Genomic DNA, 14,601 nt, shown 5'->3' on the forward strand with positions numbered 1-14,601 from the left:
ACCATGGATCCAAGTGACGGACCATCAAGCCAATGATGGGCCGTTATTTTGTTTGTCAGACTTAAGCAGAACAAAGAAAAACCAGAGTCCAAATGACAAACTGAGTGATGGTCCATCAGGCTTGCGGTAGACCATCACTCTGGTCATCGCCCTTTAAAAAACAATATATAGATTTAAGTCCCAATGATGGACCAAGTGACGAGCCATCAAGCTCAAGATGGGCCATAACTTAGCCGACAACTGTGATGCAGTAGCCTGCATTTTGAATTTTAAATTTCTATTTTCTGAGAGCATATAAATATCCAGCTTAGGGTTAGATTAGACAGCTTTGATCTCTTAAAACATTTTATAACTGATATTTCTCTGAGAAAACAAAATTATTGCTTTGGGGTTTTTATTTTATTCACCATCATCTAAGATTTGGAACAATCTCTTCTAACATTGTAAGTAATTCTAAATTGTTTATGAAATTTACAATGGATCTCTTTTCTTTCGTTATGTGTTGATAAAACTCCAATAACTAGGATTATGGGAGCCTTGGTGTGATCCATTGCTATGGTTGTGAGAATAATCAAATTCCATATACAAGATCAATTGCATAAACTTTTCTTTAGATTAATGATTCTTCCTAGTTGCAAACTCGAAGAGTGTTCCTGTAAGAACCACTTGTTTGAGTAAAAGAGTTGGTGTTGGGAAAAAAGAAGAGTTACAAGAAAATTAAGGGCTTTAAGTTTTGATTTATGGGTTGATTCCATGAGGGACCAACCCTTTGAGTATTTAATTTAATAATCATTATCACTCTTTAAGTTTGATAGAATTAAAGTGTGGCCGTCTTTTAGGGTTGAGAAACAATTAGATAGACTTTATTTCACAATCAATCTTGCATTTGGACTTTCCAAATAGGGATTTGAAATGACTCATAACCCTTATTACATCAACACCTTGGTGATCATAATCCTAGTTTAACTAATCTCATTGATTTCATTTTGAAAAATACTCTCTATCTTAAACACTAAGTGACACTCTCAATAATATTTGTTAACAAAATAACCCTCGTTATTTTTGAAAACCTTTGATCAATAGTCTATTAATAATCATAAGACGTAGTTAACATCATATTCCTTGTGGGATTCGACCCCAACCTAGTTTGTTATATATTTGACAATGACCTCTTACACTCTTTAAGTAGAGTTGTAATTTGGGCGTATCAATAACCCCTTTTGGTAGCCAAACTAATATGATGCCCAAAGTGTTCTACCTTGAGTACGACAAGACTTAAGGAGTCATAATGACTCTATACGAGTCATAAGGTTCCAATCGTAAGGTGAATAATGTGTACCCAAAAGTTTTGTCTTGATTAAGACTCAGACCCTACGAGACATAGTGAGTTCTTGTGAGTCGTATAGTGACTCGTAGTGACTTGCAATAATTTTTTATCTTTTAACTTAAGGATGTTTCTGACATTTCCCTTTTTCTTAAACATAACACATGATTTTAAAACTTTATTGGAAACCCATTCCCATCCATAATACATCAAAATAACTTATCTCTTCCCACAAATTCTCTCAAGCAAGAGCGTTAGGGTTTTCTCAAAGTTTATTGTCTAGAGCTTCCAAGGGCAAATTCCCTAAAATAATTGTAATCCTTTCAATCATGTGCATGTTTACTCAAAACTTAATTTGTTAAAAACATATGATTAAAATTTTACTTAGGTGGTTTAATTGTTGGTTTTTTGATTTGGGTTGTGGGTTTTGAATATTTGTTTTTTATGTGATGTTTCATGTTTACATATGCATCGGTTATGGTTGAAATAGTGGTTTTGAAACCAATTAGATGCACAAGTATGTGAATAGAATAGGAAGAATGGTTTTCCCCAGTTTGATAAGTTACTAATTTGAAGCTTTCAATAACCTGAACCCAATCTTGTGGAAATGGTTTTGAATATAAAAATATGCATATTGAAAAGTATTTGTGAACCTTGCTTAGTATAAAAGAGTAATGAAACCTGAATTGACTTTAAAAGAGGCTTGATGGCCACAAATTGAATTGGAATTAAAAACTTCAGACTCATATTGGTCGAAGGGTTATAGAACCATTTAGTTAGGTGATTTGGTTCATAATTAGGACTTTAGATTCCCATTGGCTAGTTGGGTTAGAGTCCCACTTGGCTGGATGGTTTGGTTCCTATGTGGAACTATAGAGTCTCACTGGCTAATCGGGTTAGAGTCACATTGGCAAATTGAATAATTTGGCAAAGTGGCATGTTTTTGTAAGCTACAGTCAGTATGATGATTACACATGATACTGCCTTAACGTATGACTCCTTACTTGATGATTGATTATGTGTAAAATATGTTTTAATTGGGCTTTAATGAGGGGTTGTGTATTTATGCCATAAAAGTAGAGGTCCCGAGGGGCCACTACCATAAACCACAATTGTGGATGAAGAGGTCTAAATGGCTGGGTGGTTAGAGTCCCCCATGTTATATATATGAGTGCTTAAGTCACTTTTGATATATGTTGGTAAGTTTGAGTCCCCCCATAGTGCATATGCATATGTGATTATTCTATGGTTTATGTAGACACACGCACTAAGGTCCTTTCAGCTAGGGAAAAACTAGACCTATATAGCCTGTGGGTTCCTTATTGTTATGGTTATGCTACATAGTCTAGATTATTAATTTTAAAGTGCTTGATAAGCCTTTTACCTTATCCTAATATTTGATATATATGTATATATGGATCTGATCATGTGAATTAGATTATTGATGAATTTTGAACTATTGATCATGACATTATTTTACCCCTTAACCTTGAGTTACATGCTAGTACTCAACCTACTATCCATAGCTGGATGCTATATCTTTATGCAATGCACTATCCGAAGGAAATCCTGCTTTTCCTGTGCAGAGTTAGGTGGATCGATTTGATTCGTCGATCGTTCAAGGTGAAGTGGTGAGCTTCTATTTTCTAGAAGACTTGATTATTCCATCGGTTTCATTCAATGTATTAGAGTTAAACACTTCACATTAACATTATCATTGTCATTGTCAGATACGGGGGTGTCTCTGATATAGGTTGTTTAATATTATAGATCCTTTATGGATTACTGTGGATGGTTTTGTTTGTTTACTTTCATAGAATTTTAGTCACTATAGACTCTATCTTGTTATATATTTGGAACTCATCCACTATCATGTGTTTGTGTGTATTCTGTATTGTAAGGCAAAAGGGGTGGTCCCCGATCCTTGGTGGAATTGGGATGCCCATCATGTTAAGGCCTTGGTTTGGGTCATGAAAAAGATGGTATCAGAGATAGATTTTGTGTCAGTGGGTATCCAAAAAGCTATTTCAAGTAGATTCTCTTTTATGGGTGTGTAGCATCCCACACTTATACGGGAGAGACGAAAGGCATCAAAGAATGTTTGCCCTTTTCATGTGATCTAATTTCAGGCTATATAGTCTAAGGTCTTAAATTTCCTCTAATACTTGTTTGTTCAAATTTTAGATCATGCCTCCCCGAAGATCTGAAACACGTGGAAACTCTTTTATCCCGTCTAAGGAAAATATCGATAATACTCGTTCAACTAATGGATTTCAGACCCGTTCTAGGGATCCTATTTAAAATTGTACTACCCCACATGGAGTTCCACTGGTCCCTATCAATCCTCCTCGAACCCTTCAAGCTGATGGTCATCATGTCCCACCGCCCCAAGGAGACATTTCTAATGCTGAGTCTCGATACTTTATTCATTTGTTGACTCAGTTGGTGAGCTCTCAATCTCGCTAGGTTGAACATAAAGGTATTGTTTCTCCTTCTATAGAGGGCAATATAGTCGGCCCGTTCATGAGTCTTAAACATCTTATTTTCACTAATTCTAAGGTTGAGGAGGATCCTCAAGAGTTCATTGATGAAATAGAAAAAAAATTCTAAGTGATTCATGCTTCTGACTTGAAAAGTGTGGAGTTTACCATATATCTGTTAAATGATTTGATATATTAGTAGAATGGAGAGTGGTATATAAGTTGAGAGGTGATGATGCTTAAGCAGCCTTGTGGGATAATTTTTTGGGTCCCTTCCTTGACCGTTTATTTCCTCAAGAGCTGAGGAAGGCAAAGGCAGTAACGTTTGTAAATTTGAGGCAGGGCAAGATGAATGCTAAGGAGTATGCCTTAAAGTTTCACCAGCTATCCTGTATTCTCCTGAGTTAGTGTCTTTCATGAGAGTAGGGATGAGAAATTTTGTTTCTGGGTTGTTCCGTGACTTGGTGTTGGAATGCCAGGCCACCTTTTTTAACAAGGACATGGATATTTGGTATTGTACATGCAACAAATGGAGAATAAGAAAAAAAAGTAGGTAGAAATTGGGGAGAGGTAGAGTAAGAAGTTCTAGTATTCAGAATAGGGTGGAGGTTAGAAAAATAGTGGTGGTGATAGCAGACAGTGGTCTAAGAAGAATACTTGGAGAAATTCTTGTTCTTATTATACGGCTAGTGCTCCATATTCTAAGCTGTCCGGTGATCTCCATTTCTATAATAGTATTGTTCCCAGGGCACAGGGTGCCCAGTCTCAGGCTAGTGGAGCTCTGCCATCCACCTCTTATCCCCCTTGCCTTTTCTGCGGGTAGGTGCATCGTGGATTTCGTAAGGAGGGGAGAAATAAGTGTTTTAAGTGTGGTCAATTAGGCCACATGCAACAGGATTTTCCCTCAGTCAGGGTTGCTACTGGGGCTAATAAGGACCCGGTTGCTACTTCTTTAGCTACTAGAACAAAGGCTATTACCTCTGGCTCCGACATTGGTCAAAATTGCCTTTATGATCTTGTCCCTCGCAAGGAATCCAAGTCATCTTTGGATATTGTCACTGGTAAATTATAACTCGTTTCCCATGATGTGTATTATCTACTTGATCTAGGGTCTACTCTTTCTTATGTGACCTCATATGTGGCTATGCATTTCGATTTTGGTCCTGAGAGTATTTCGGACCCATTTTCTGTGTCCACCCTTGTGGCTGATTCTATGGTTACTTGAAGAGTTTATAAGGATTTGTGATAGGGAGGCCTTGGCAGACTTATAGGATTGGATATGGTCTAGTGTGACGTTATCCTAGGGATGGATTGACTCCATTCATGTTATGCCTCCCTATATTGTCCGATGATAATGCTCACCTATACCTTTTAAATCGATAGAGGACAATCGTTGTCAATAGCTCTACTTATATTTAGGTTGAATCTACGAGGAGAGAAATTAGCTTTCTAGTCCTATTAGTGTTAACAATTACTAAAAAGTTACCCAAAGTGTAAATAAAGTAAAAAACATGATTTAAATTGGGGGTTATATTTGTAACAAGGTTTGATTAATATATATTCAAGTCAAGACGTTAAGACAACTCTTGTGATTTGAAAATTCAATATTAGAGTGATCTACTCTTGTGATTTGAAAATTCAATATTAGAGTGATCTTGAGATAATTTCTACGTAATGGCAAGTTATGCACGAGAACATGATAATTTAATGTAAATTCTAGTCATTAATGATGTGTAGGCTAGGTTGAAGGTTCTTTAAGCTAGTTTGTCAACAAAGCCTCAAGGATATCACTGATTGACCCTTTAGAGTACCTAATAAGTGTATCAATTAAATCCACCTAATACCTTAATTGTGCATCCCTATTTCTAGGAAGATGCCCAAAACATAACCTCTCTCTATTTACCCTTATTTCTAAGATGGCAAAAAGATAGCAAACTATCTCCATTATTTTCCACTGTTGCTTTGTCCTCCATAGCCCACTTTCAAGGATGCCATGGGTTCCTAAAGTTCTCCCACACCCCTTTTTCGAGGATGATGTAAGGTTTCAAGAGTTTGGGGTTTTCACCCACAAACCAATTTTGGAAATTTGGAGTTTTCACCCACAAATCCTAACTAAGTCAACCAAGCAATAGTGAAACCCATCATCATCAAACTAGAATCTACACAAATACATCAAGACTCACAAACAATTACACATTAGTGTAACATAGTCCAAGACAAAGAGATTTAGCAACTCATAAAGTAAAGAGAAATAAATATACCATAAGGTTCATTCAAAGAATCCATACTTCAATTTTACAAAATTCAAAGAAAGAAATTCAAAATGCAATTTTTCCCCAAATTAGGCTTTTTGACAGCAAATTCAACTGTTCTCCAAAGTCTATAATGCAAAAATGGGAAAGGGTTTGAGACTTTTAAGGTATTTGGGGTCGACAGTTCAAAATTATAAAAATGCCCCAGGGCCTATTCCCGTGTTGCCGTGATCGCATCAAATTTGCTATGATTACAGCTATCGTGACCGCAATTATATCCACAGGATCGCAAAAATTGACCCACTTTTATTGGCTACAATCGTGGCCCTCAGACTATGATCATAGTAATTGAGGCTCTCATTTTCTGCAGAGTCTTCAACTGTGCACTTTTCTTCTCCTTGTGACTCGTTTTTAGCTCAAATCACATCTTTCTATTTCAACACTTGTATGCCTGCAAAATTTGGAAATTAGTGCATTCACGTAACATACTTGTCTCAGTTATACCTTAAAATTACAGTAGCGTGCATGAATTTAGGATGAAAATGATTGGTAAATTCACCACTCATCAACGCCCTCAACTTAAACATTTGTTTGTCCTCAAGCAACACTACTTATTCAATGAGACAATGCAAACTTTAAGTCTATTTGTTCAACCTAATGATCACAATGACTTCAAACTTGGTTCCTACCATAAGTAGCTCTTCAAACATGGTCAAAGCTATTCTCACGACACACCTCAACATGAAATACAATCTTAAAGATGCAAAAGACTTTAAAGTGAAATCATGCAACAATCACTAACGCTCTAAAAGTTATTCTTTGTTGACCTCACTTCACTATACTCCTTTTGCCTCATTATTCGAAAGATGACAATGTCACCTACCTCAAGTTGTTCACATAACTCCTCACAAGAATTATATCCCACACACACCAAATTATCTAATATTCAACAAGGTTATATAAGTACAAGACTCTCTCTCTCACAAAGACTATTAATGCTAACAAGTACAAAGCCATAGGCTTGGCCTTATTTTCACTCCCCACTATAATGAATACACTTGGTTGGAGATATCAAAAGGATTTTTTGAGCTTGTAACGTAGGTTCCGAGAAGGGTAGGATATAATTTGGGAACAAAGTGCCTATACTGTTTTTGAACATCTACATCATACTATTCCATTCATCGAACTTTTTGACCAAGGACCACTTCATTTGTGTTCACACTTTACACATGCCTATTTTTGCTACTTTGATTGACCCAACTTTTTGGAGGCATCTTTCTTTCGCTTACTTCTTTCGCAATCTACGCCTCATTTTTCTTTTCATCATTCATTTCTTTTTCTCTTTTTTTTTCAGCTCATAGGTATCCAATTACAATACCATGGCCCAAGGTCTACTCTTTCAAACTTACCACCCCCAACTTAGTCATTTGGCCTCAATTTTCATTTTTTATGTTTAAAGAGGGTAAGGTTCAAGAGAGTGAAAAACTTTGAATGGGTCAAGGATTGTAACATGGTTTCCAAAGAAAGTCTTGAAGGATAAAATTGGGTGGCTAAGGTGACTATCTTAAGCATAGGTAGGTTATTTAGGCTAAAGTGGGTACCTATGTTCACAAAAATGGCCTAGGATCAATTCACCAACAAAGCATAATCAAAATTATCTTTGAGAGACTATCGGAGAACGTTCTAGATTGTATAAGTATGCATGAGATTTAGTCAAATAAGCTCATCGCACACGGCATGAAAAATTCTCAAAGGAGGTAAATTTCCTTTCCTAATAGAGACAAAATAAAGTATATATCAACTTATACAAGACAAAATTTGGGAGTCTCAAAAAGAGGTAAAGTATTGTTACAAAGTCGCTCATATTTGTGCCCTTGATTTTCAAAAATATTTTGGATTGAGGGGGTTGGTTGCTTCATATTTTCACCACGCACAAGTTTTTATTTATGGCGTCAAACCAAGTATTTGTCTCAAATTATTGATTTCATATGAGCAAACCATATGGTTACTCAGAATTCACCATAGGCATAAGTGAGATCCCAAAACCAAAATGCTTTTGGTACTTAGATTTCCCTTATGTTTATAACTTTGATTATATGGGTACTCAAACTTCCCTTGCATCAATAGATCAAAATCCAATCACAATGATTTTCTCTTAAGAATTTTTTCACTTAATCTATCATAGGGAAAGGCTCACCGATATCACGATAAGAAAAATAAAAATAAAGTAAAAATCTAAAACAAAAACGACCAATCCATGAGAAGGTAGGCACTATCAGAGTGTTCAAATATTACAACCCAAATAATAAAAGAGAAAATCAACCAAAATATCACCAAAATATCTAGAAATATCAAAATAATACAGGTCCAAATAGAATAAATGTAGGGACAGGCAACCCCAACTAAAAATCTAACTACTTCCTCACTGCATAACAATCAAAAATAATAAGGGATAAGGGTGCTCCCTCAAATTACATGAAGAGCTGCTCTCACTCTCAGACTCTACATTATCACTTACACCCTCAGGACCTGGCCACTCGGCTATGGATTCATTATTTCTCTCAACTCAGGAGGAAGATAGTCTATTTTGGGGTCTTAGGACCTTCCAAAGGCCCTTTAACCCTTTCTACATCTTGCTAAAGAACTTATCACTTTTCTTCTCCCTTTTTACCATCTTCTCATGCGAGGCCCGAAGCTCTCAATGGTACTTTGCCAAAGATTAGTAGACATTCTTAAGCCTAAAAATTGTAGCTCCCTACTTGTGCTAGAAATCTCGATACTTTTTATTATTAGAGCAGGACCCATATGAGTGAAGGGTGGTGCATGGCTCTCTCGGCCCCTAGGTCTATACTAACACAAGCTCCCTAAGGGCCCTCATCTTATCAAAAATATCAACAATGGGGTTAGCAGTGCATAGCTTGCAGGACTCTCATTCCTCAACTATCGACTTGCCTATGTTGATATTCCTCTTTTTACTCTTACCTGGTGCGCCCTCACCTTGAATTTTTAGAGGATAGATAGGGGTGGTAGGATGTACCTAAGTGTAATCAGGGTACTCTGCAATGCTTGTTCGCCTGCATAACTTGGTAATCAGATAAGGGGAGAAAAGTCGTGTACCACCATAGATTTTGAAGAACTTCATCTGTGATAGCACCAATCAGACAACATTCAAAGAAATGTCGTCTAAAATATGAGCCACCATCCTAGCCCACACAAATTAGAGATTGCTGTCATGTGGGTGCAACGGGAGACCCAGCTACAAATGATACTTACCTAAATACGATCCTCGAAAGTGAAGTCATTCATGGATATGTTTCTCTTGGTCACCACCCAAGAAACTTCTTTTTCGGGACATAGGCAGTCTGCCAACCATCTTTTTAGCTCACACCCCTTTGCTTAAAATTCATCCATGTTTATATTCGGGAGCCTATAGATATCATTGATTTGCTCTGCCCCAAAGTCCACCTCCGTCCCCTGGATCCTAATAATCTTGATAGATGGGTCTGATAAAGATATTATGCTAAGATTAGCATAGAATTTCATAACCTCATTGCTCATTTTTCTTGCAAGGAACCAGGGAAAAGCACTGTCACCCATTAACCGTGAGTCTATTATGAAATACCAGAAGATTTTTCAGCACATTCCCTAAGCATATTCCTTTCTCCGAGAACAGCTTTATTCTTGAAATATCGCTGTAGTAAAGAGTGTGGTACGCTGGGTTCATGAAGCAAACTTTGTCATATGCTTCCATGAGTCAATCCTAAAAAATATGAAGAACATACAACAACATTAATCATCAAAAATTTTATGCACAAACTATGCTATATTGTCCAATAAAGTTCATGGGATGGGTACTTGGTGGTGTTTGCTCAAGAATTTGAAGTGCGGAATTTTTGACCTAAGATGGAACTCAACCTTATATGTAGCGATCGCAGGCCATAGAGCCGTGATTACAGTGATGCAATCGTGCGCCCAATGATCGCGATCACAGCATTTGAGACCAGTTCAATGCTTAAATTTCAATAGTACAAAACTAAAAATTCTAAGCCTAAACATTTTCCCAAAATAAGAATCAACACCGAAACCATTGAACAAGATTACTAGATACTCGATTATGCCCTTTGAATGCAAAAACAACTAGCTATGAATCATTTGGGGATTTGATCGATCACTTGGTGTGCACCCTTTAATTTACTCAATTTTACACACAATTTGGATACTCAAGACCACCCCATGTGTGTGCCCACCATATTCTAGAAGCTAACCACCATCTAAGTTCATTTCAACACTAAATTATCAATGAAAACATAGATTTCGGCCTTCCCTATAAAATTCTTTCTATGGCCTATTTTCAATAATTTAAACAAAAAATCAAGAAACTTACTGAAAGGAATTATGCAAGAGGGATGCTCTAATGCTTTTGGATGCCTAAAATGTGCCCAAAAGGTTGAAATTTGAGAGGAAATTTGAGCAAAGAGTTTGGTGGTCTTTTAAAATTGGTCTGACCATATTTGTGTTCCAAGGTCCGCGATCGCGATGACATGGGTGACTGCTATAGAGAGCATTTCTGCTCCTATGTTTTCCCCTATTCATCTTATTGCTCAATTTGACACACTTTCCCTTATTCAGTTCATTATGCAAAACTTTCACACTTTCCCTTTCTTAAGATCATTCAAATCACTCCATAGTGTGACCAACGCGTGGATAATTAATGACAAAAATTTAAAATCTGCTCTAACAAATTAGAAACAAAGGGTATGATCCACTTTTGTGGCATTTCTGAGTTGCCTCCCACATAACACCTTAGTTATCATTATGGCACAACGTCTTCCATCATTATAAAGTTAGATCGTCAAGGGACCCATCAATTATTTCCCCATCTTCATCATCTATAATGGAGACCACTTGAAGTTCTATCAATTTTCCCCTTATGTTGCATACTCGGAATGACACTTCATCATCATGCACTCTAAACCTCATTTCACCAAGCTCCAAATTAACAATGGCTCTTCTGGTGGCAAGGAAGGGTCGACTAAGGATAATAGACACCTCTTGGTCTTTCTCATAATCTAGCATCATAAAATCTGATGGAAGGATGAATTTCTCCACTTTCACCATTACGTTGAAAAAAACACGAACCATCTTCTTGATAGACCAGTCTATCATTAAAATCCTCATAGACATAGGTGTGGGGGTACTCAAGACAATTCTCCTATATATTACAAATAGAATAAGGTTTATACTTGCACTGAGGTCACATAGATCTTTTTCAAACTTCTGAGTCCTGGTTATAAATAGAATGGTAAAGGCCTCAGCGTTTTCTTTCTTTTATGTTATTTCACTACTTATGATAGCACTATAACCATAGGTGACTTCAATTGTGTCACCTTCAAAAGATTCTTCTTGTCCATCAATTTCTTTATAAAGTTAGCATACCCCTAAATCTCTTGGATAGCCTCAATTAATCGGATATTAATTAAAAGGAGTCTTAGATTATTCATGAATTTCTTGAGCTTATCATTTTCTTCCTTTCTCTTAAACCTTTGAAGAAAAGAAGGAGAGATTTGAATAGTGGCCAATATATCACTTTGTGACTTATCATTCTGAACCACCTCTTTATCCATTTCCATTTATTCTTTTACATCTTCTTTACTTTGAGGTTTTGGGGGGACCTTTTTTTGAATCAACCAAAACCTTTGTCCTAACATTCACTGGCTCAACCTCAGGCTCTTTTCACCCATATTTTCTCTCTCAACTTTATTGAAATAATCACTAAGAGTCTTACCACTTCCTATGACTATTTCCAATACCTGATCATTACTTTTTGGGTTCACAATAGTGTCACTAGGAAGACCCGCCCCCCTTTGTTATAGCATTCATTAATGTAGAGATTTTCCTAATTTTTCTTTCTAATTGTTTGATAGAAGTGGAGTGGGACACAACTATTTGGTTGAGTTGTGAAAATTGCCTTTTAATTCATGGATATTTTTGTCTATTCCCTCTACTTTGATCAAAATTCTTTGCAAGACATCTTCATTTTTGTATTTATTGAGGTCGACGGAGCCACCTTCTTTGTTCTTTTACCAATCATGAGGAGGCACATAATGATCATAGTCGTAGTCTCTATCTCTCCAATCACATTCATGATTTTGATCTGTCCAACTCTAATTCCAACCTTGCCTTTGATTGGTGAGGTGAGAACCCCCTGAATAATTTGACAAATATCGAATCTCCTTATCGAGCTTCATGTCATCTTTATCATCATAGGCCTTAGATTCCACGACATTCACTAATTTTTTGGGTGCACCCATCAGATGTTTTGTCAAAAGATCTAATTGAGTCATCACTTTTGCCATATTCTTCTCTCTCTCTTTTTATCCTCTATCTTTGATTCTTATCAACAAAAGAGATAGTAGAAGATCCTTTTGGTACCTTTGCATCTTAGGTTTTCCTCCACCGATTTTGATTGGTAACTTTGTCAAGCAAATTTAGAGTCGCTTGATAATTCATCTTCACGAGAGATCCCCCCTCTGTATTGTCTACCATAATTTTTTTGAGCGGATGAAGAGCTCAGTAGATTATTTAGAGAAGTATCTTCTTCTGGAACTTATGGTTTGAACACTACATCAGTTTTTCGTTGAATCTTTCCCACACCTTGTACAAGGGTTCTCTAGTCAATTGCCAAAAAATCATGATTTCATCATCCAATTAGAGCATTTTGGATGGTGGGAAATACCGGTCAAGGAGGACCATAGTGAATTCATCACATGAAGAAATTGATTCAACCGATAGAGACCAAAGCCAAAATACTACCTCATCCATGAGAGAGAATGGGAAAAAATAAAGTCGGATAGAGTATTGGATTATGTGTGCAATATCAAAGGGTACGCACACATCTACGATGTTCTTCAAATATAATTTTGGGTCCTCATAAGCTTGTCCCCCAAAATTTCCTTTATTTTGAGCATATGGAACATCACGCTTGTGACATGAAAGACAACATTCCCTTAAGTAGGTGGGATACGAATGACAGTTGTATGCCCAATGTCATTGAGTTGCTCCTCATTGTCAAGAGGTCCATCAAAAGATTCGACTTAACTAGCATTTTCACTCATTGTTTTGCGTGTGCTATGAAGATTACCTAGAAAGGAAATAAAAAAACAACCAAAATAAATACACACCACTATGGAAATACCCCAAGTAAGAATCAACACCGCACAAGTGAAAACTAGATTCCACTCCTACACAAATGTGCCATTTTGATAATGCTCACCTATACCTTTTAAATTGATATAGGATGATCATTGTCAATAGCTCTACTTATGTTGAAGTTGAATCTATGAGGAGAAAAATTAGCTTTCTAGTCCTATGGGTGTTAAAAATTACTAAAAAGGCACCCAAAGTTTAAATGAAGTAAAAAACATGATTTAAGTTGGGAGTTATATTTGTAACAAGGTTTGATCAATATCTATCCAAGTCAAGACACTAAGACAACTCTTGTGATTAGAAAATTCAATATTAGAGGTATCTTGAGATTATGTCTGCCTAATGGCAAGTTATGCACGAGAACATGATGATTTAATGTAAATTCTAGTCATTAATTATGTGGTTGGCTAGGTTAAAGGTCCTTGAGGATAGTTTGTCAACAAAGCCTCAAGGATATCACTCACTGACCCTTTAGAGTACCTAATGAGTGTATAAATTAAATAAAACTAATACCTAAATTGGTCATCCCTATTTCTAGGGGGATGCCTAAATCATAGCCACTCTCTATTTACCCTTATCTCTTTAGTCTGGACATAAAGGTTTTGTTTCTCCTTCTATAGAGGCCAACATAGTTAGCAAGTTAATGAGCCTTAAAGATTATATGTTCACTAGTCATATGGTTGATAAGGATCCTTAAGGGTTTATTGATGAAATAGAAAAAAAATTTTGAGTACTGCATGCTTCTGACTCGAAAAGTGTGAAATTTGTCATATATCAGTTAAAGGATTTGATGTATAGGTAGAATGGAGTGTGGTATAAGTTGAGAGGTGATAATGCTTAAACAGACTTTTGGGATAATATTTTGGGTTCTTTCCTTGACTGTTTCTTTCCTCAGGAGTTGAGGAAGGCAAAGGCCGTGAAGTTTGTGAATCTGAGGCAGGGCAGGATGAATGTTAAGGAGTATGCCTTGAAGTTTCACAAGCTATACTATTATGCTCCTGAGTTAGTGTCTTTCGTGAGATTAGGGATGAGAAAGTTTGTTTCTGGGTTATTCTATGACTTAGTGTTGGAATGCAAGGCCACCTTTTTTAGCAAGGACATAGATATTTCTAGGTTGGTAATGTACATGTAACAAATGGAGGATGAGAAGAAAAAGTAGGTAGAAATTGGGGAGAGGTAAGGTAAGAATTTTTGGTATTTATAATAGGGTGGAGGTTATAAAAATAGTGGTGGTGATAGCAAACAGTGGTCTAAGAAGAATACTTGGAAAACTTTTTGTTCTTATTCTACGGCTAGTGATCCATATTCGAAGCTTTCCGGTGATCTCCATTTCCAGAAT

This window comes from Capsicum annuum, chromosome 11, assembly GCF_002878395.1.
Source record: "Capsicum annuum cultivar UCD-10X-F1 chromosome 11, UCD10Xv1.1, whole genome shotgun sequence".
In the NCBI taxonomy this organism is placed as follows: domain Eukaryota; kingdom Viridiplantae; phylum Streptophyta; class Magnoliopsida; order Solanales; family Solanaceae; genus Capsicum; species Capsicum annuum.